Source organism: Triturus cristatus, chromosome 11 (assembly GCF_964204655.1).
Source record: "Triturus cristatus chromosome 11, aTriCri1.1, whole genome shotgun sequence".
NCBI lineage: Eukaryota > Metazoa > Chordata > Amphibia > Caudata > Salamandridae > Triturus > Triturus cristatus.
Genome location: NC_140594.1, coordinates 1,000,750,554 through 1,000,774,745, shown reverse-complemented (window position 1 = coordinate 1,000,774,745; position 24,192 = coordinate 1,000,750,554). Strand labels below are relative to the sequence as shown.

The window sequence follows — 24,192 nt, the reverse complement described above, 5'->3', positions numbered from 1 at the left end:
AAAACCTTTTGCCCCATGTTGGCTCTGATACTCACAAGGGCATACAACTCCATTGGGTTCTCTTCCCCACTCCCATCAACGATGCTAGAGGTCATAGTGATGCCTAAGCCCGGTAAGGATAAGCGGCACTGTGCGCCTTCAGGCCAATCTCCCTCCTCAATGTGGGTTTTAAATTACTCACAAGGATCCTAGAGCAACGTCTCTCCCCCCTTCTGTCGGGATTGATAGACCCGGACCAAGCAGGTTTTGTGCCCAATAGCCAGTGCACTGACACCACAAAGGGCCTCCTGCACATCATTAACAGAGAGCAGCGCTTTGATACTGAACGCATGATTCTCTCCATCGATGCAAAACAAGCGTTTGATAGGGTACACTGGCCCTATTAAGAGGTGACTTTGAGAAATTTTGGCACCCCGGAGAGATTCTTGAGCTGGGTCTTTAGTAGCTACTCCAAAACTACTTTGTTGGTCCGTGTGAACGGGTACACATCTACCCCCTTTCCTATTCAGCAAGGCAAGAGACAGGGATGCTCTCTTTCCCTGCTTCTCTATGCTCTTTATATGGAGCCAGTGGCCCAAAAGGTACGCAATAACCCCCTGGTAACCGGGGTGAGCTTTGGAGGGGAGGAGCACAAGATTAGTCTATATGCAGATGACATAGTAGCTACCCTGGAAAATCCCGCTTTTATGGCTGAATTGGAACATTTCTCGCAAGCTGCAGGCTTCAGTGTCAACATCCGCAAATCACAAGCTCTTAATCTGTCCTTAACCAAGCCACATTAGCGGAACTGAAGTGCGACTATCAAATTCAATGGTTCCAAGAAGCAATGCGCTATCTAGGCATCCAGCTCACGGCAAGCATACAATGCACTATCTCACTGAATTACACTGTGCTACTTCAGCACATATGGGAATGCTTACGAAGGTGGTGGCTACTTTCACTGTCCTGGCTAGGCCGTATAACAGCGATTAAGATGACACTATTACCAAAGATTTTTCCAGGCCTTCCTATTAGAACCCCCCACCTCCCCCCAGCAACAATACACTCTATGCAGCGTGACTTGGAATGCTTCATATGGTGTGATAAGATGCCCAGACTCCACAGAGAGATATGCTATAGATCTCCAAAAGAGGGCGGCCTAGCTATCCCAAACCTGCAGGAGTTCTAATGGGTGGTGCAGCTGAGAGTACTTGTAGAATGGTCGCACCCGGAATCCAAAACGCATTAGATTTTTATGGACAGAGCAGTAGCGCGTCAGTCCCTGTGGGGGATCCCCTTCCTCACTAGAGAGGCACGCCCCGCAACCTCTATCTCTCAATGGTCACTCGAGCCCCCCTGAGAGTCTGGGATAAGGTAGCCACGACCTGAGCTCTAACAACATTTCTCTCACCACTGACCCCCATTGTGAAAACTCAGCTATTACGCCAGGGCTGGCAACAGAGACCTACAATCAGTGGTCCTGAGAAGGTCGTAGGTCTACCGGCCACTTCCTTGACGTTTCTGATCATCTGACGTTTGAAGATTTCCGTACACAACAGAAGTTCCCTGAGATGGAGCGTTTCCGCTAGCACCACATCAGATATTGGGTACTGCAAGCAGGGGCCCGCGATAAGGGACCGAGGCACCTCAACCAGTTTGAGAAATGGTTGGTGACTAAACACTCAGATTCTCGCCTAATAACAGAACTCTACTGCCTGCTCAGACGTGCCTGCGGAGCCGATAAAGCCCCGGACCAACAGAGATGGGAGAGGGAACTAGGGAGAACACTCTTGGGAAAGGAGTGGGCAGACTTACACCACAGAGCACGGCACACTGCACAAATTGTCGCCAGCATAGAGACTGCCACAAAAATCTTTACATAATGGTACCTGACTCTTCAAAGACTCCACAGAGGCAACCCGGCCCGAGATCCCTTGTGTTGGAGAGCCAGCGGTTCACCGGGCACGCTGACCCATCTATTGTGGGAGCGCCCTCATATCTCTGGTTACTGGTCACAAGTACTGAACTACATTGACACTCACTTTGACACTCAGCTTCCTCGCTTTCCAGCATATATCCTACTAGGCCTGCCAAATGCTCTCACTTTTCTGTTTAAATCGCGCAGAGGTCAGCAGATAGCCCTGGCGCTAGGGGCTGCCCTCCAGAATATTTTGCTTCCCTGGGGGACAAGCACACTCCTCACCAACTGGGGATGGCTCCATCGCTTATGGTACAGCTTGGGGATAGAGAGGATATCCCTCGCCCTCGCCAATCAAGGGGCCTCGTTTCAAGACCTTTGGAAACCATTCCTATTACTACTCATTTCTGAATTTAGGGAGCTCACATGTCCCAAATATATTCGCCTACTACGCATCACTGAGCCCCCATCAACTGCACCATGAAAAGAAACGAAACCCTTACAATCGCACTAGGAACACATAATGGGCTCCATATTAGAATCAGGATGGGGGGAGGATCTCTTTCTTTTGGGGGGGGGAGTTGAGGGACTTATTGTATTATTTTCATGTAGGAGCTACCCTATGCCGGTAGGATCGTAAGAATTAACCAAGCGTACCTAATGTACTGTTATTAAAGTTTGATTATTTCACGGAAATCCATAAAGGAATTTAAACATAAAATAGGGCTACAAACAAACAGATCTGGTTTGAAGCTGAGAGTTGAATGCCATGTTATAATACTGATGTTTGTAAAACATACAGTCTGTCATTGGCATGGCTCAATCCAGTGCTTTCAGTAGACTGAGGAATACTTTCCAAACAATTCTGAGGTTTCCATCACAGATCAGAGTCTGGTATAGCTTGTTGAGCTGTGTTGTCATTAGTATGAAAGTGAGCATGAGTGAGTCAGCTTCAAAGAGTTGTAGATGAAAGTTTGTGGTCTTTGAGACCAATGTAAAGCTTGGCTTTCAAGAAATAACAGTTGATTCTTACATAATTAAATACATGCCAGTTAATAACATTTAGCCTTCCTTTCACTTGGTTCTAGCATTCTTCTGAAACTTGATTGAAAGCATGTAGACCCTATATTGGTGCTAATGTTGAAAGGGTACATGCTGTTTTTTTAGGTTTTGTGATGTAGAAATTCTAATGCACTTTACATATATTCTTTTCTTTTATGTAGATTTATTGTATTGTATTGTAATTGCATTTATATAGCGCTTACTACCCCTGACGAGGCGCCGAAGCGCTTTTTCGGCGAGTAGCACACTACTCCGGGACCCATAGAGGATTAGTATTGATTTAGTATAGTGAAACATGCAAGTACATTTTAAGTGATGGATAGGTTAGTCAGTTATTTGGATTCATTTGTATGTGCTACCTTGCGGATTTGGCTAAGCAAAACTATTATATGGAGGTCATCTAAAAACGTATTAATTTTTTTCCTCAGACACTGTGGAAAAGAAGCCCTCGTGACTAACCAGAATGCTTCATTTTTTGAATTTGCACTCCTACATGACTCATGCAGGAGTCCTGCGAGACCAACCATCCAGATATCTCTATTTTCTGAACCTTAATTTCTCAAAAACAGTTGAACATATTTACACAAAATCACAAAGAGCCCAATTTTTGGGTAAAGATCTAGCTTTCTGCCATACGTGGCGTAATTCTGTTCCACCATTTTTTTCTGTATCATTGTCAAAAATTCCATATAAAAATTGTATGGTATAAGACAAAAACACTCTACCAGGGACACTCTAACTTTCACATAACTACACAGTGGTGACTGCCCCTGTTCAGTATAAATGTATTCTATAAATGTATGTTTATGCTTTGTGTGTGTGTATATAAATATTTTTCTATGTATATACATTTATGTTAGGTAAATACGTCAATCACAACATTAACGTTTTGAACTAAAGAAAACACAGAAATTAACCAGGTATTCTTAGCAGAGTTAATTATAGCCTGCGCCGTCGCCATACACTGCTTATGACCTCACATATCTCATGACAAGTTCTATGGTATTACTTGATGACATCTCAAATTGCATCATTGATGACATAACTGATTTAATCATCCAAAGAGTGTGTTAGTTTGCTTTATAGTTTACATAGTGGCTGGCAACTACCATTTTACTTTTCTACCTAATATTGTATAGCCTATGTCCAGCTAATGGGTGTGTAAAATGCATGTGCTCCTAATGCATCATAGGTGTTTAGAGTTGTTTAACATAATATAAATCTTTGTATTGCAGAGTAGCTCTGTATGCAGGTGGCAGTTGACGGGTATCTGTAAACTTTTCACCACAGTATGAAGGCTGCAGGTAGCATGATCTTTAGCACCTTCAAGCCTTGTTTTTTTTATTTGAATAGTATATTTTTGGAGAAGTTTTGCTTAGAGTGTATGTTGTTATAGTAGATACTTTAAATACTCTGTGGTGTATTTCTCATGAGAGTTTCACTGTCTTCAAACAGTGTGCTACAGAGTAAACTCTCTCCAAAGAGTAAATACTGTTTACAGTACCCATACACTTCACTTCTCAATGTGGGTTCAGTGACTATTAAGGGTTTCATACAGTTAAAGACTTTCCGTAGTACAGCATTAGTTATGTAACAGGGCTTGGGTATCTGGAGTAACTTGGTTTTCCCTGAACAGGTGAATACAGATTGAACACCGTGTACATTACAGGTAACCTTTTAGCTGAGGGTAATAGTCAACATGAACTCGGCTACCCATGAAGTGTATTTTATAGGGTCAATTTTGCACGTAACACAAGCTTGCTTCACCTATGGGTGTTGTATGTATGACAGCAGTAATGATGCTTCATATTATTCTGAGATATTTTGCACCTACCTTTATAGCTCTAATGCCATACCCATTTATAGATCAATGTGTACAAAAGAAGCTTGGATGATGTAATCAGTGATGTCATAATAATAATCATTTGAGATGTCATCAGTGATGTCATAAATAATGTCATAGAACATCATGAGTGATGTCATGTGCAAGGTCATAAGCAGTGCATGGCAAGGGCTCAAGATATAGTTAATGCTTCTAACTATAACTGGTGAATTTCAGTTTTTTTTGTAAAAAACATTAATGTTGTAATTGACAAATTCCTATTGCCTAACTATAACATTACTTTAACCTTTAGTTTTTTCAGTAAATTTCTACAAAACAATGTAAACAAAAACAGATATTTTTATCACACCTAACTATAATGTTAGTTCAACCTTTTTTTTCAGGCCTTTGCCTTTTTCACTGGTCATGGAGTAGAGCAGTCAAAACCCAGTGTAACTAGTGAACCACCATGAACAAAAAAGATGGACAAATGAAAATCACGTAGTTTCATAGTAGCCAGAAAGCTTTAAATGTCCTGATGCTGTTATATATGATTGCCAGGTTAATAACATCTGAGATTTCTCTCCTTATTGATAATTAGTTGCAAAATATGTTGTAACTCATAAGTATAGGTAAACAACTTCTTCGGGGTCCATGGAAGGGAGCATGTAGGAGTTATGCGGGCGCGTAACTTTGACGAAAGTGTGACTATAAGTTATCACCCATGCTGTGAAGTTCCATAACGCTTCACGCATTTATGGCTTTCAGAAATCCTGAGGGTTGTACATCATAACCGTGAGTTTATTCGGTTCATTCCACCACAGGTTAGGGTGCGCCTTAGTGTGCGCATACCGCCGTGGTGTGCTGGTCCTGAAGAATGCTTCGTGAATAATCATTTGAAGCAGAAACATGTTGACCAATTTATTTCCCCTCTTTTTCATAATAGGATGTATCGGGTCAATTTAACCAGTTAGTATAAAAATATCCAACGCACTAAATTCATTTTTAACTATTAAGCGCCAAAAAGTGAAAAATTATGAAAAGATATATAAGAAAAGATTGAAAAAGGTTTAAAAACACCCCACATTCTTTTTTATGTAACCAGACCTCACGGTATTGACATGACCATTAAGTCCATTAAAAGTTTGATTCAAGGACCCTCAATTCATTCCCTCCAGTGGGTCACATAGGGTTCTTTTTTTCTTTTCCTTTAAATATATATTCTTTCCTTTTGTTTCAATGGGGTGTATTCGGCTCAATTATTGGGACCCAATAACTTTTTCGTATCAATTTCCGAATCAGTGAATCCTTCATTATTATTTTTGATTAATTTATTTATATCTGTTTTCTATATTCTTCTTTAATTCATACAGTTCAAAAGGGAAACCAATTTCAGATCTATAAATTAATATACAGTTCTTCCGATTGGTTGAGGCCGTGTGGCGTCAGTGTTTGTAAATTGAGGATGTGCCGCGATTCCTTCTGACGAAGGAGTTTTTCCCGATTACTCCCCCACGTTCATTTATTGGCACTGTTTCAATCCCATAGAACTTTAACATCTTCCAGTCACTTTGATGATACTGCTCCATATGTTTTGCTATTGCGTTGGATCTGTCTTTATTTTGTTTTTTTAATGCACAGACTGTACTGCGCACATACTTCATTGGGCATGGGCATTCCATTACATACAAGGTGAATTGCGTTTTGCATGTTATTAATTCTCTTATTTCCCAGGTTTTGTTATTGGCTAGTTGATTTCCTTTGTTGGTTTAGCAATCTGACAGACCTTGCAGGTGTGACACTTTATAAATCCTTTGGTATATCAAATTCACACGACTCTCCATCGCAAAAGTACTGCAACCAATGCCACTTTAGAGGCCACCAGCTTCCACCATCATTCATTAATATCAAGTATCCCATATGGCAAATTCCTCAGGATTCGAAGGATATGTAGTGAGGAAAGGGGTGGCAGAGACAGAGCAAAATAATGTTATTTCCCAAAGGAAACTTTAGAGACGACTACAGACCGAACTGCTGAACGGAATGACACCAAATTTGGCAAAAAGGTAGCTCTTTTATTCAGAAAGAGCCCTTTTTTAGGTTTCACCTGAGCCAGCGCATGCGCTGCCCTGCGAGACATTTAGTTAGTGGCTTTTCAAAGTGCTACCACAAGCTTTGACTGGCCTAGCGCTTGCGGTTACGCGCACACGCGCAGCCGCCATATGGCTTTCATATCTCTTCCTCAGCATCGCTCGCGATTACTTTCACTTTCGTGTCACATTCATGGCCGCGCTTGTGATCGCGATCAGTTTCACTTTCACAGCAGCGCGGCCGCGTCACTTTCATGGCCCCCCGGCACTCTGTCTGAGCACACTCGCTGAGAATGGGCATCTGCTTTTAAGCAATGCTTGTTGTAGTAGTACTGACACAACACTGGCTTTCTGCACACAAGGCCCAGCCTTGGGTTTAAATCTCGCATAATCGCACTCCATGTTCGTCTCGTTCCTTCGCAACACATTGGCTGGTCGATGTTCTTTTAGAATGCGTTTCTATTGGGATAAGGGGCGGGGACTCAACTTTCAGTACGGCAGCCTGTATGGGTCCCGTTGATGTGCTTTGCAGTGTGTGCGAACCGGAAGGAGGCCTTTGAAGATCGCCTTATGTTGGTAGCATTTCCACGTTGTCTAACAGGCATGCCCGGGTTGGACACGTTATCAGTACATGAGAGGCACTCATTCACCGTCGTTTCGTATATAGCCATAGTTGTTTCATGCATTATTAGCCAGATCCTTTTAATCAGGAGAGGATGTGCCTAATGGCCAGAGATGCGGACTTTGCAGCTGGAGAACCGGGTTTGACGACCCTCGGCGTCGGCTCAGCATACTGTGATTCTGGAAAAATCACCTAATCTCCCCAGTGCCTACCAAAAAGGAATGTGCCCTTGTGTAAGGTCACTGGTGCTCACGTAAAGCGCTCCAATACCTTCGGGTCGATTTCGTGCTATCTGCACGTTGTGTTATTGCACTCGTAGCTCTTTGTTTGACATGCAAGCAGACTTAACAAACATTGGCATTGCCAATAGGTCTCGCTTTTGGGACCTTATAAGTATTTAGTTATGCAGTACAATATCCTTGGTGCAACAACATCAACTGTTGCATGGCTAAACACTTATAAGGTACCAGGTTTAGCCATGCAACAGCTGATGTTGTTGCACCAAGGATATTCTGCTGCAAAACTAAATACTTATAAGGTCCCAAAAGCGAGACCTATTGGCTATGCCAATGCTTGTATTAAATGGTGTAAATCTGTTCAGTAGTTCCTGAGAAATTAAAAAAATAGGGGTCGGAAAATCAATTTCCCATAGGAAACTTTAGACACGGCTACAGCTGGAACTGCTGAACGGAATTACACAAAATTTGGCAAAAAGGTAGTGCTTGTTTCATAAAGCGACCTTTTTTTTAAATGGTGTAAATCCGTTCAGTAGTTTTTGAGATATTAAAGGAAAAAAATCTTTATATATCTGGGCAGGACCTAACTACACAAGCACGAGCTTGGCTCTAATTGGCTGCCAACACTTCAATTCAGGAAGTGTTGGCAACCATCTTAGTGCAATGCTTTTTAGGTCTTGCCTAGCGATGCAGCACATGCGCTGTTCAATACACAAACACCACTGCACTGCCCTAAACCCTAAAACACTACCCCAGCACGACCCCCTACACTGCACCATCACCACTGCACTACCCTAAACCCTAAAACACTACCCCCCGCACCACCCCCTGCACTACCCAAAGACCACTGCACTACCCTAAACCCTAAAACACTACCCCCGCACCACCCCCTACACTACCCAAACACCACTGCACTACCCTAAACCCTAAAACACTACCCCCAGCACGACCCCCAACACTACCCAAACACCACTGCACTACCCTAAACCCTAAAACACTACCCCCAGCACAACCCCCTACACTACCCAAACACCACTGCACTACCCTAAACCCTAAATCTACCCACAGCATGACCCCCTACACTACCCAAACACCACTGCACTACCCTAAACCCTAAATCTACCCCCAGCACGACCCCCTACACTACCCAAACACCACTGCACTACCCTAAACCTTAAATCTACCCTCAGCACGACCCCCTACACTACCCACACACCACTGCACTACTCTAAACCCTAAAACACTACCCCCAGCACAACCCCCTACACTACACAAACACCACTGCACTACCCTAAACCCTAAAACACTGCCCCAGCACGACCCCCTACACTACCCAAACACCACTGCACTACCCTAAACCCTAAAACACTACCCCCAGCACTACCCCCTACACTATACAAACACCACTGCACTACCCTAAACCCGAAATCTACCCCAAGCACGACCTCCTACACTACACAAACACCACTGCACTACCCTAAACTCTAGAAAAGTAACCACCACACCATGCCCAATCCCCCTTACCTCTCACTCCTCGTGGTTCCACTCACCTCGTGCTTCCTGCTTCATGTCGTCTCTGAGGGGCGGTGCACATGAGGAAACGGAACAGCCTGTTTCCTTACAACGACGTGGATTGTCTACATTTTTTTTAGAATTCATGGTCATTTACCATACATACCCTTACAACAAAATTCGTTGTAAAGGCGTGCGTGATAAATGACCATGCGTCCCAAAAAAATGCGTAGTAATGACTTTGTGATGTACAACGCATGCGTGGTAATGCATGCATTGTTATGGAATCGTGAAGTAAAAAAGTCGTTGTAACGGCTGTTTACCGATCGAAGCTGGCCCCTGTTCTTCAGTGAGTCTTTTATTTGATAAATTAGGAGGAAGGAATGTGGTTTTTTTACCGAAAAGTGTGTTCCCGGCTGTTGTATTGTGAAAGTGTACGCGTGGCCTGGTTTCAATTCCGGTGAGAGAGTGGAAGAGTCTGTTTGGATCTAAAGGGGTTCTGCTGGACGGGGCCGGCACGACACGTCATTAGAAAACACAGCTAATGGAAAGCGGTGTCTCCAAAGTGTGGAGCAGTGCCATGAGGGGTCAATGAGTGTGAGTCCCACCGCATTATGACCATACCGCGTGACCCATGTGCCGCCTCCAGTGTACGGAAGGCAGAAGCGGCATTCATCGCAGGTTCTCTTGAAGACCGTTGTAGCACTAATTCTACATTTTGGAACTAGGGCATTTTAACCTTGTTTTTCCTGCCAGATACAAAGAGAAGATCCTGTGTTATTCAGTGCCCTCGTTACCTTTTTTGTGGGTAGTGATGCTTGTCACTTCGCTGCCCCGCCGATGCACACGACTGGGCTCCCCACCTCATGTGCCATCTGCAAGGCCTCTGCCCTCGGATCACTGGTTTCGGTTTCTGGAGTGGCAACATAAACAGTTGCTCCCACTTAGGTGAATGACCCCTGCGCCAGCATTCTGCGGAAATTCTTTCCTAGCTCTCCCACGTCAACGACGATGTCATAATAGCACGGCTCCGCTCGCAACACCGTATGATGTAATAGGAGCCATAAGAGGACCTCGTCGACGTGCTGACATCAGTTCCACCCATTTTTTCCGTGCCATCGAGGTAAACAGGTGGACCGACACATTTTCACATGTATACATAGTATACTAAATATATGTGTGTATATATATATATATACAATTCACTGAAAAAACCATAGGTTTCACACATGTTATAGTTAGCTGGACATTTCACTCGTAAAAAACCATTGAAATTCCCCCGTTATAGTTAGTTCAGCTAACTATAACTCGCGCGACCGCAATCCACTGCTGATGACGTCACATATTATATCACTGTATTCACTAAGATACTGTTAATAAGTCAGTTATACAATTAATTTTACCAAAAAAACATCCATTTAGACACTTATTTACCCATTTAGTCTTCCATTAACCTTTAGATGTACATATATAAAAAATATTTATTTTTCAGAAAGACACATATTCACTGGATGATGTCATCAGTGATGTCATCAGTGATGTCATTTGAGATGTCATCAGTGATGTCATGAGTGATGTCACTGACCATGTCATGAGTGATGTAATATGTGACGTCATCAGCAGTGGATTGCGGTCGCGCGAGTTATAGTTAGCTGAACTAACTATAACGGGGGAATTTCAATGATTTTTTACGAGTGAAATGTCCAGCTAACTATAACATGTGTGAAACCTATGGTTTTTCAGTGAATTTGCAAGGTTTTTTAAATGCTAATTCCTAACTATAACGTGTGTGAAACCTATGGTTTTTTAAGTGAATTTGCAAGGTTTTTTAAATGCTAATTTCTAACTATAACGTGTGTGAAACCTATGGTTTTTTTAGTGAATTTGTAAGGTTTTTTAAATGCTAATTTATGTATGTATTATTATATTTTTTATATATTTATTTTACAATAAACTACCTATGTATATAGTTATAGATTGACTGTATCCTGTAATATGGAATGGCTCAGCTCTTTTTTTTTTATTTGGATAAAGTTGAACAGCATAGTTAATATCTTCTATAAACTTATAAACAGTTTAAAATGTATTTTTTTTTTAAGGGTTTTTCACCGTGCACGCACCCCGTGATTTTTTGAAAAAAAATAAAATGTTTTTTCACCCTTCGGGGTCCTTCAGGGACCCCCTGACAAAGGCTAGGGGGTCAGGAACTCTCTACCCTGCCCCCTTTTCACATTCTCCACCTTTCTTTTTCCCTGTCACACACAAAATGGCGTCCGACACTTCCTGATTTCGACCGATTCGAATGTTGACTGACATCTAACCACCAATCAGAATTACGCTCGCGGACATTTGGTGCGCGCACCGTGCGCGCATATAGATATTTATGTACTTTTAACTGCAATTTTCTCAGGAACTACTGAAAAGATTGACACCATATATGCAAAAGGCACATGCCTGACCTGAGGACTACCTCTTTGCCAAATTTCAAGTAATTCTGTTCAGCCGTTCGGGCTGTACCTTCGACTAAAGGACCTATGGGAAAAGGCATGGGGAAAACGCGTTTTGGGACCCCCCTTTTTTCTCAGCCCCCGCTTGACGAATCACCCCGAGACTTTCAGGGTAGGAGCTGAGCGGAGCGCCCCATTAGTTTTGAAAATTTCACGAAGATAAGTCAACCGGCGCCAAAGTTATTCAAAATAGAATTTTCAGATTTCCTATGGGAACTCGGTCCTAACTATAACTATCTACTGGCGACCGCCAGTAGATAATATATATATATATATATTATCTACTGGCGGTCGCCAGTAGATAGTTATAGTTAGGACCTATTTTCCATAGGAAATCCGCAACATTCTATTCCCAACAAGTCTGGCACCAGTTGATGAATCCTCGCAAAATTTTCCAAACTTTTGGCCTGCTCCGCTCCGCTCCTACCCTGAAAGTTTTGTGGTGATTCGTAAAGCGAGGGCCGAGAAAAAAGGGGGGTTCCAAAACACGTTTTCCCCATGCAATTTCCCATAGGATCTGTTGTCGCAGCTACAGCCCGAACCGCTGAACGGAATGACACCAAATTTGGCAAAGAGGTAGTCCTCAGTTCAGACTCGTGTCTTTTGCATAAATGGTGTGAATCTGTCCATTAGTTCCTGAGAAAATTGGGGTAAAAAAGTTAGTGATATCTATGGCCGGGGAGGATCCGCGGACCCTACCCACACCGTAAGCGCACCCTCCCCGAATCGAGCGCGCACCCTCCTGATCGCGCGCTGAATGCTAGTTGGCTGTCGAGTGAGTATCTGTCTACATTCGAAACCAGGAACTGTTGGCGGCCATTTTCTGCCTTGGTAGAAGCAAGGCTGAAGAAGCAAGGGGAATAAGTGTGTAAAACATATAAAGGGGGCAGAGTGGAAATACTCTGACCCTCTAGAGGTGCTTAGGGGGTCCCAGAAGGACCCCCAGGGGCCCCCTTTTTAAAAAAAAAAATGGCGAACTGCGCGCAGGGTGCGCGCATCCTATCGCGTTTGGTGCACGGATCCTCTCACGTTGGGTGCGCGAATCCAAGGAATTTTCTTTTAAAAAAAAGACAAAAAATCATTGGTTGTATGACAACTTTCTACACTGAAAGGTAGGGTGTATATTTCTGTTTTTTAAACACATGATTCTTATTGGTTAACAAAAACTGATTGTAAGGTACATTATATATGATAAGCTGATATGTTGAAAAGTCAAGCACACTTGCTGTCTTGTTTAGCAACATTGTGTGCTGAACTTGTGACCTGTGTGCTCAGTACAGTGTTCCATGACCTGTTTCTATGGTAACAGGCAGAAGGCAGATTGGGGAAAGGGTTGAAATGTACTTCATTTGGAAAGGGTTGAAATGTTTAACCAATAGAAATGTGTGTTTGCTTTTGAATTTATGTGTGAAGGATTGTGATTTGATGTTTACATGTATATGTGTGGAAAATGAAAGGGAAGCTTTGCCATTCTTTGTTTTTGCTGAGAGGTGCACAGTGCAGAGATTCTGTATAAGAAAATCTGGTGTGTAACTGATATCTGGTGTGTGACTGATATACTTCTTAATCTACAAAACAACTTGAAAGGTGAGTTATTTAATTGTGAGGGGATGTATATAGACTATTTTGATTTTAATCAGACTAATGTATTTCTCCTGCTAAAGTGTAGGGAGTACTTTTTTCTCTACAATCCCATTGACAGTGTGTGTGCATGTAGAAACCATTCTGTGATAAGCATTTGTGTTTTTCATGTGTTTGCAGACAGATAACTGTGCCGTTTTTATATTTTGGTAGAATTAGAAACCAGTCATTGTTTATGAATTTGTGAAATGAGTTATGTTTCTATATGAAAATGTAGTACTCCTTCTAGATGAAGAAATGTGTTTTGGTATAGTGCAAGGGATAGTGTTGTTTGTCTAGAATCACACAGTGAGTATGTGTGCATTTGGGAACCACTGTGAGAGAAGCATTTGGTAACATTGTGTATTTGCTGACAGATAACTGTTTTAAAACCTGTAATTTTGTCAAGTTTTAGTAGCATTAGAAGCCAGTCTTTGCTTATGCATTGATAAAATAAGTCATGCTTTGACACTGATGTGCTGTACTTTAATATGTAGATTGTGTGTAGTCTCCTTACCCCTTGCACAGTAGTGAATGAGTTTTTGTAAGCTGCTAGGGATAGTGTTGCTTGTCTAGAATCACACTGTGAGTCTGTGTGCATTTGGGAACCACTCTGAGAGAAGTATTTGGTAACATTGTGTATTTGCTGACAGATAACTGTTTTAAAACCTGTCTTGTTGTCAAGTTTTAGTAGCATTAGAAGGCAGTTTTTGCTTATGGTTTGATTAAATGAGTCAGGCTTTGACACAAAAGTGCAGTCCTGAAATATGCAGATTGTGTGCAGTTCCCTTATCACTTCCACTGTAGTGAATGAGTTTTGGTAAACTCCTAGGGATAGTGGTGCTTGTCTAGAATCACACTCTGAGTCTGTGTGCATTTGGGAACCACTGTGAGAGAAGCATTTGGTAACATCGTGTATTTTCTGACAGATAACTTTTTAAAAACCTGTCATGTTGTCAAGTTTTAGTAGCATTAGAAGCCAGTCTTTGCTTATGCGTTGATTAAATGAGTTAGACTTTGACACAAAAGTGCAGTCCTGAAATATGTAGATTGAGTGCAGTTCCCCTACCACTTCCACAGTAGTGAATGATTTTTGGCAAACTCCTAGGTATAGTGGTTGTTGTCTAGAATCACACCTTGAGTCTGTGTGCATTTGGGAACCACTGTGAGAGAAGCATTTGGTAACATCGTGTATTTTCTGGCAGATAACTCTTTTAAAACCTGTCATGTTGTCAAGTTTTAGTAGCATTGGAAGCAAGGCTTTGCTTATGCGTTGATTAAATGAGTCATGCTTTCACACTAATGTGCTGTACTTAAATATGTAGATTGTGTGCAGTACCCTTACCTCTTCTAGACTAGTGAATGAGTTTTGGTAAACTCCTAGGATAGTGTTGCTTGTCTAAAATCACACTGTGAGTCTGTGTGCATTTGGGTAAGGATTGTGATATAAGCATTTGGTAACATCGTGTATTTGCTGACAGATAACTGTTTTAAAACTGGTCATGTTGTCAAGTTTTAGTAGCTTTAGAAGCTATTCTTTGCTTATGCATTGATAAAATGAGTCAGGGTTTGACAATAAAGTGCAGTACCATGTACTATTCTCTTCACTGTGCCAGAACTGAAAATTTAAAAGTTTTACCCAGGCACTGTCCTAGCAGTAGTCTGATGATTTAGTCAGTTTCCAAGTACTCATGTTTGAACCATACATTACCACATAGACTGCTTCAAATGTCTATGCAGTATGCATGCAGTCTTCTAACATACTATACACTTGTCTTTCACACCTTCAATTCCCTAGTCAGTATCCATACAGTCCACCAAACATCCTGTCACTCCCTTTGCACTCCTCTAGTGACCCATTCAGTACCAAGTACTAATCCATTCACTGTGTCAAAAGCCAACCACTTATAAATTCACCCAGGCACTCTCCTTGCTGTACTCTTAATAATTCCGTCAGTACCCAAGTACTCATGCAGTGAGCCAGGCCTTAGCACATAGACTGCTTCAAATGCCTATTCACTATGGATGCAGTCCTCTAATCACCTACACAGTTGTCTTTCACACCTTCAATTCCCCAATCAGTATTCATACACTTCTAGCAAACACCCTGTCACTCACCCAGTGTGTCTCCTTATAGTACTGTAATCATTCAGTCAGTTAGCATGTAGTCTTTTAGTGAGGTAGGCTTTAGGGCATTAACTGCTTCAAAGTAGTATGCACTATGCATGTAGTGTTTTAACCATCGTCACACTTGTGGTTCAGGGCTATAGTTTCTTAGTCAGTTTTTATATAAAATGTGTTTGTACAGTAATGGAATAGTATACATTTGAAAGTTATTAACATACATTTATTTGTGATTCTTTTTTACAGATACTGTTTTTCAACGTAAAAATAGAGAAATCATGCCAGAAAAAAAAAGAAAAAGAAAAGAAACTCAGAAAGGCGCAGGAGCAGGAGTGTTTCTCATCCGTTTGCACTCTTCTCGTGCAAGATTGTTCGGATGAAGGGTCCTTAGGTGTTTCATCATACTTGCCGTGCCGTACGAGTATTTCTTGTTAGGATCCCCTCGCGACAGAACTCTTTTGCAAATCTTGCACGTGACCAAGGTGGCATTGGTCTTTGTTTGCCCCTCGGGAAAAGTAAAAAATTTCCACACCACTGAAGAAAAACGTTGTGGGCGTGGTGCCTTCTCCAAAAATGTATCCTCAGATTTGGTGAATATTTTAAAGCGGCAACATTTACAGTTTTTGTAAGTTAAACGTATAAAATTTTGTTAGCCGTAAGCATTTTATATATCTGTGATTTGTATCTTGTGGTATTTTGCTGAGAATAGCATGTAGGGTTTTTTTTAACAATCTTTCTGATTGTTTTTTTTTGCCCGCTGTTAAGTGATGAGTACGATTGAAATCACTATTTTTAGTGAAATTCAATATATTCTGAGAACAGCAAAAAAGGCAAAAAAATTACTTTGTGGAAATTATGCTGTATTGTAAAAAATGTATTATTACATGTTATAATTTTTTTTTCCTTTTCTTTCACAGATCCAAATTTTAAAATAAGCAATTTATATGAATTTAGATTGCAATGAAAATCTGAAAAAAATGTATACCATTTTTTATTCCTATTACTGTGAAGGTAAGTTTAATTAAGTCTCAATATGCACAATGAGGAGGTCTGCAAGAAGCTACAAAGTTGAAACACGTTTCTAAAAACACTCTGTTTATACCTATGTAGTTTTGAAATCTGACCATAATCAGATATCATGTGACCTGCAAAAAAAGAGATTTGAGGGGTTCATAATATTTCCCATTGTACCTATTGAAGGACCACAATCATTTCAATCATTCTTCTTTGAACATCTTTGCAGACAAAACTCTGTGCTTACCTTCTATCATTCGCAAGGGATTTTAAAACCGGAAATATGTCACTTTTTGTAACATAGTTATTGTGCAAGACACTCTTGCATATTTACAAAGAGAGGAAAAGGCACTCTGTGCACTTTTTATACTCCATGTAAATACAACCTCATTATGCACACAACTTTGCGTTGAAAGGGGGTTCTATAAGTGTTGTTGTGCATGATTGCACTGAATACTCATAGAACAAGACACATGTCTAGATTTTTCAGAAATCATAAATCTCTATATGTGTGTGAATGCTGCACCATTCTAAACTTGGTGTAGGAAAGCACAACAAGGAGAATTGTTTTCATTTCTCCACATTTTTATATCTTCAATGCATGCTACAATGCTCAGCATACTTTGAAAGAGAAAAATGCCTTTACTGATTGTTTTTGTGCAGGAAGGTGTGTCTTCCTGCACAAAAACAAACAGCACATGACACAGATATCCTTGCACTATGGTGCAAGGGTGCCTGTGTCACCACATGGCTGCAGTTTAAGCAGCCGTGCAGATAGAAGCATAGATTTGCAACATATTTATGTACATATGTTGCATCCCTGTGCTTTGGAAGTACTACAGCACACTGCAGTTAAAGAGGTTACTGTGTGATGCTGCAGTACTTCCTCATAGTTCTGCACTTATACATTCACCATACGCTACAAATGCATTCATTCAGTCAATTACATACTACACATACATTCATCTAAACTTTCACACACTAACAAAGAAATTTAGCTCTTTTTTTAAACCAGGAAAGTTAGTTCTTACAAGAACTTATTTTTTTCTTTTTGTAATTTTTTTTTTTTGGTTTTTCCAACAATTTTGTGATTTTTTGGAAACGAAAAACAAAACAGGAGGAACCAAACAATGAACTTCAGGGAACAATAAAAAAAAAATAATAACTAGCAAATGTGACTTTCTTGCCGGCGGCAGATCAGATCGATCGACTGCTCACCGTAGCACAAAGTCGCATTGCACTTAGTGCAGAGCACTTTTAAAAATTGAAATTGAGGACGGATGTCCAAGTTTTGGGCTGATGGATGCACTCTTGAAGTGCTCGGCTGCGATGAGGTGGAAGGCGCAGGAGCAGTAGTGTTTCTCATCCCTCGTGCAAGATTGTTTGGATGAAGGGTCCTTAGGTGCTTCATCATACTAGCCGTGCCGCACGAGTATTTCTTGTTAGGATCCCCTCGCGACAGCATTCTTTTGCAAATCTTGCATGTGACCAAGGTGGCATTGGTCTTATTCTGCCCCTCTGGAATAGTAAAACATTTCCACACCACTGAAGAAAAACGTTCTTTGCGTGGTGCCTCCTCCAAAAATTCATCCTCAGATGTATGAGGAGATGCAGGTGATGCCTGCTGCCCTGAAGCTATTTTTAGTTGAAAAAAGTTAGAGCTAAGTGTAAACTTAGTCTAAAAAATCTTCTTCTCTGCAAAGAGATGCTCCTCCAAAGAAGGTCAAAGAAGAATGATTGAATTGGGTGGGGTCTTTCAATAGTTAGAACAGGAAGTGTAATGAACCAATCAAATCTCTTTTTTTGCAGGTCACATGGGATCCGTGCACCCTGCGCGCATCCGCGAAATTGAATTAACCCCTTCTGTGCCCCGCCCTTTCCCCGCCCTGTGCCGGGCGTTGAATTAGCGGGCGGGGTTCATGACGAGATAGTCTTGTCATGGGCACAGCGCAACCGCGCTCCATGACGAGACTATCTCGTCATGGGCACTGAAGGGGTTAAAAAAAATTATAGGATTAGATGTAAAAATATATTAGTTTTAAGACTAGTTTAGAGTTTGTCTTCAATTAATATTCACATGAAATACATATATATATGTTTTTATAAATGTTAAATATTTTGCGGGATCCACGCACCTACCGCGTCATAGACGCAGATGACGCATCGCGGAAGCGCGTAAACGTCGCGTTACGTACATCGAACGTGTCGTGTATAGGTTGGGAGTCGCGTACCAGTCGCATTGCGATCGCGCACTAAACACGTACCCAGCGCATACCATGCGCGGATGCTAACGCATAGGGATCGAGAACAGTGCGCATAGGGTGCGCGGATCCAAAAACATGGAAAAAAAATATATAAAATAAAGTTTTGAACATATAGTTAAAGAAATATTTTTAAAAATATAAAAAATTTTGTTTGAAAAACCCAATAAAAACAAATAATATTTTTTAAGTTTTTAAAAGAATTAATTAAAAAAATAAATTTCAAAAATGGTGATAAAAAAGAATTTAAAAAAAACATAATTAATGTAATTGACACACTGAATTTGACAAATATAGAAATCCAATGAAAATCATTAAACATGATATCTTTAGAGATAAGTTATAGATAGGAATTAGCATCTAATAAACCTTTGAAAGTCACTGAAAAAACCATAGGTTTCATGCACGTTATAGTTAGGAATTGGCATTTAAAAAACCTTTGAAATTCACTGAACAACCAAAGGTTTCAGGGGCGTTATAGTTAGTAATTGGCATTTAAAAAACCTTAGAAATTCACTAAAAAAACCATAGGTTTCAGGGGTGTTATAGTTAGCTGGACATTTCCCTCGTACAAAACCCTAGAAATTCTCCTGTTATAGTTAGTTCAGCTAACTATAACTCGCGCCCCCGCAATGCACTGCTGATGACGTCACATATTACATCACTCATGACATGGTCAGTGACATCACTGATGACATCACTGATGACATCACTGATGACATCTCAAATGACATCACTGATGACGTCATCCGTGTGATAAATTAGTGCATCTTCTCACATCCTAATATAACCTTTGATACACCGACTCAAAATTTCAGACGGCCATTTTGAAAACCATAGATACTCCAATACCAATAACTACACACCCACTCATTGACTCTTAGGTCTACATACATCTCCACTAACTCACCTGTACAGTCACTCATACTTACAGTCACTCTGTACAGGACTATCATATGCATTTATACACCTATATAGACACTCACACACCGCCAATCATCCATTGAGGTACTGACACATCTAGTCAGTCATGCAAATAATTAATCACAGTCCAATTTACTCACCTATACAGTTAAACACACTCAAGTTCACTTACTCATAAAAATACTAACAAATTCTAACGCTCTTATACAATTACTGATACAAGCTCACACTCATCCATACAGCCACTTCCAAAATCACACACTCTCACATATAGATAGTTATATACTCTTACACACATATACACTGCGTTTCACATATGTAGTTACTGACACATGTACAACTGAGATATACATTCAATCACTAACACACCCTTACATACAGTCACCCAACCATACAGTCCATCACAGATGCACTCTTAAAACCATGCACCCACTGAATCACCCACTCACACATCTATGCACAGAGTCACACACACCCTACCCACACAAACACTCAGGCACCCATACATATACTCAGACAACCAATCAATAACCCATATAGACACTCATATAGCTATTCACAAAACCATGCAGCCACTTATACACCTACACATACAGACATTCACACAGTTTAGTCACTAGTCTGCAGTAAGATACATTCAATGACTCACTTATAGAGTCAGTTACGCACCTAGAAAATCACCCATTCACACACTTATACACCCACTCATTCTTCCATAGGCCTTTCACTATAAATATATAAAACATATTTAAACTTTACAGAAACACACAGTCACTGGATGACGTCATCAGTGATGTGATCAGTGATGTCATTTGAGATGTCATCAGTGATGTCACTGACCATGTCATGAGTGATGTAATATGTGACATCATCAGCAGTGCATTGCGGGGGCGCGAGTTATAGTTAGCTGAACTAACTATAACAGGGGAATTTCTAGGGTTTTATACGAGGCAAATGTCCAGCTAACTATAACGCCCCTGTAAAGGAAATAAAATGTTTTAAAGGAAAAGTGCATTCTGGGTTTTCAGTTACGGATGCTGTCATAACACTGCCTTTGACTAAGAAGCTGGGGGCTTGGAAACGTGTTAGGCGCATCAATTCAGCAGCTATCCTGCCAGTTCCCCTGTGAGAAAGGTTTAATTACCAGCCTGTGGCGGATTGCGTCTTGAAGCACAGGGGAACCTTGGTTTACATTTTCCAACACGGCAGCCTGGCCGTGGGGACAGCATCACCATATAACGTAAATGGAGCGCAAGGGAAAGACCTTCTTTCACCGAATGGAGACGTCGCAGTGCCAAAAGAAAGTAGACTGTGCAGTTTAATTCCTGAGACCCACCGGAGGGTTATTTTGAAATAATAAAAGTTCACAGCAATGCAACATCCACTGGAGGACTACAATTACCTATATGCACTACGGATACCAGAATCCTATAAAAATTACTCACCTGAATCCACGTGAGGAAATAAAATGTTTAAAAAGAAAAGTGCATTCTGGGTTTTCAGTTGCGGAAGCTCTCATAACACTGCCTTTGACAAAGAAGCTGGGGCCTTCGAAACGCGCAAGGCGCATCAATTCAGCAACTATCCCGCCAGTTCCCCTGTGAGAAAGGTTTAATTACCAACCTGCGGCGGAGTGCGTCCCGAAGCACAGGGCAACCTTGGTATATATATTTATATATATATATATATATATATATATATATATAGATATATATATATATATATATATATATATATATATATATATATATATATATATATATATATATATTATCTACTGGCGGTCGCCAGTAGATAGTTATAGTTAGGACCGTGTTTCTATAGGAAATCTGAAAATTCTATTTTGAATAACTTTGGCGCCGGTTGACGAATCCTCGCGAAATGTTCAAAACTAATGGGGCGCTCCGCTCAGCTCCTACCCTGAAAGTCTCGGGGTGATTCGTCAAGCGGGGGCTGAGAAAAAAGGGGGGTCCCAAAACGCATTTTCCCCTATGCATTTTCCCATAGGACCTTTAGTCGAAGGTACAGCCCGAACGGCTGAACAGAATTACTTGAAATTTGGCAAAGAGGTAGTCCTCAGGTCAGGCATGTGCCTTTTGCATATATGGTGTCAATCTGTTCAGTAGTTCCTGAGAAAATTGCAGTTAAAAGCACATAAATATCTATAAGCGCGCACCGTGCACACACCGTGCGCGCACCGTGCGCGCACCTTAACGTGCGCGAGCATAATTCTGATTGGTGGATTCATGTCAGTCAACATTCGAATCGGTCGAAATCAGGAAGTGTCAGACGCCATTTTGTGTGTTTTGTGTGTGACAGTGAAAAAAAAAGGTGGAGAACGTGAAAAGGGGGCAGGGTAGAGAGTTCCTGACCCCCTAGCCTTTGTCAGGGGGTGCCTGAAGGACCCCGAAGGGTGAAAAAAACATTTATTTTTTTTCAAAAAATCGCGGGGTGAGCGCACCGTGCGCGCACCGTGCGAGCACCGTGCGCACGGTGAAAATCCTTAAAAAAAAAAAAAGCATTTTAAACGAGCCATTCCATATTACAGGATACAGTCAATCTATAACTATATACATAGGTAGCTTATTGTGAAATAAATATATAAAAAATATAATAAAACATACATAACTTAGCATTTAAAAAACCTTACTAATTCACTTAAAAAACCATAGGTTTCACACACGTTATAGTTAGGAATTAGCATTTAAAAAACCTTGCAAATTCACTTAAAAAACCATAGGTTTCACACATGTTATAGTTAGCTGGACATTTCACTCGTAAAAAACCATTGAAATTCCCCTGTTATAGTTAGTTAAGATAACTATAACTCGTGCAACCGCCACTCTATCACAAGGATGATGTCATCAGTGATGTCATGAGTGATGCCACTGACCATGTCATGAGTGATGTAATATGTGACGTCATCAGCAGTGGATTGCGGGCGCGCGAGTTATAGTTATCTGAACTAACTATAACGGGGGAATTTCAATGTTTTTTTACGAGTGAAATGTCCAGCTAACTATAACATGTGTGAAACCTATGTTTTTTTAAGTGAATATATATATATACATACATACATACATACATACATACATACATACATACACAGTGATACTGAGAAATTACCAACAGAAAAAAATCACTGTTTGTTTTACAATTACTATACTGGTGGGGACTAGTAACTGAGATTAGCGCCGGGCAATTATCCTGTTACCTAGAAGTTGGTGTTAAAAATATAAATAAATATATACTAGCGCCATATAAACCTCAAAATAAATAAATATATATTCACTGAGTAGGAAATAGCATTAAAAATCCTCTGAAATTCACTGAAAAACCAAAGGTGACAGGGATTTTATAGGTAGGCTCAGATTTCACTCTCAGAAACCCAGAGAAATTCACCAGTTATAATTAGTTGAGCTAACTATAACGTATGCCGTCGCAATGCACTGCTTATGACCTCACATATTACATCACTCATGACATGGTCAGTGACATCACTGATCACATCTCAAATGACATCATAGACAAATGACATACTTTCTTTTTTTTCACAAAAGCTTCAAGCGTTTTCAACAGCTTACATGTAGAACAGAGTCTTCTATTTGATGTGGCAGATATTTATGTTGTGATACCTTTTATTGGACAAAGAAGAACGTGAATGTCACAATAATTCTAGCCCTGAAAAGATCTTTTGTATAGCCGGCACAAAGGGATAAAAGAGGTTACCCAGTAACGTAAATATCTGCCACCCAGAGTAACAGCATATCTTTGTGATGCTGAGTTAAAAGCCGAATGCTGGTCTAGGAGCTGAGGATGACCCAGGACCTACAATGTCACTGACAGTTTTATACAAAATCAGGGGCCAGATCCACTAACATTAGGAATAGTGATTTCATAATTGTCACAATTGGGAAATTGCTATTTGATATGTATTAAACTTCGTATTTAAAAATAGCTATTCCTAATGGGCCGCAAATTGACCAACCTCATGAAAATTAATGAGGTAGGCCGTAATTTGCGACCCACTAGGAATCGCCGCCATCACCGGGATGGTGGCCTGCATGGGTCAGCAGACCACCACATCTGCGATTGTTTGTTGATAAAATTTTCTTTTAATTTTAAATGCAGTTCATTTCCGTTAAAGGAAACAGGTCTGTGTTTAAAAAGAATAGTTTCCTTATCAGTTTACTTTTTATTTTTGCCCTGTGAACCACTGCCTCCTCCTAATCAATTTTTTATTTTTTACCTGCACAAAGGGGAAGGGGTCCCCAAGGGACACCTTCGATTTGAGAATGCATTACCACTATAAGTTTGTAGAAGGTAAAAGATTAACATTTTGCAACCGCAATTTGGTCGCAAAAGACCTGAATTTGGTCACAAAACAATATATACCACTCCGATTCAGTATTTGGAAGGGACGCCCCTTCCAGATACCGAATTGGTATTTGGTAGCGACTGCAAATTGTGATATGGTAACTGTTACCGGATCACATTTTGA

The 24,192-nt window shown here is 40.8% G+C and overlaps 1 protein-coding gene across 1 annotated transcript in view; it reads left to right on the top strand.

Annotated features, from left to right (window-relative positions):
* LRRIQ4 (leucine rich repeats and IQ motif containing 4) overlaps positions 1–24,192 on the top strand; it is a 102,752-nt gene that overhangs the window by 29,321 nt on the left and 49,239 nt on the right. The window lies entirely within an intron of this gene.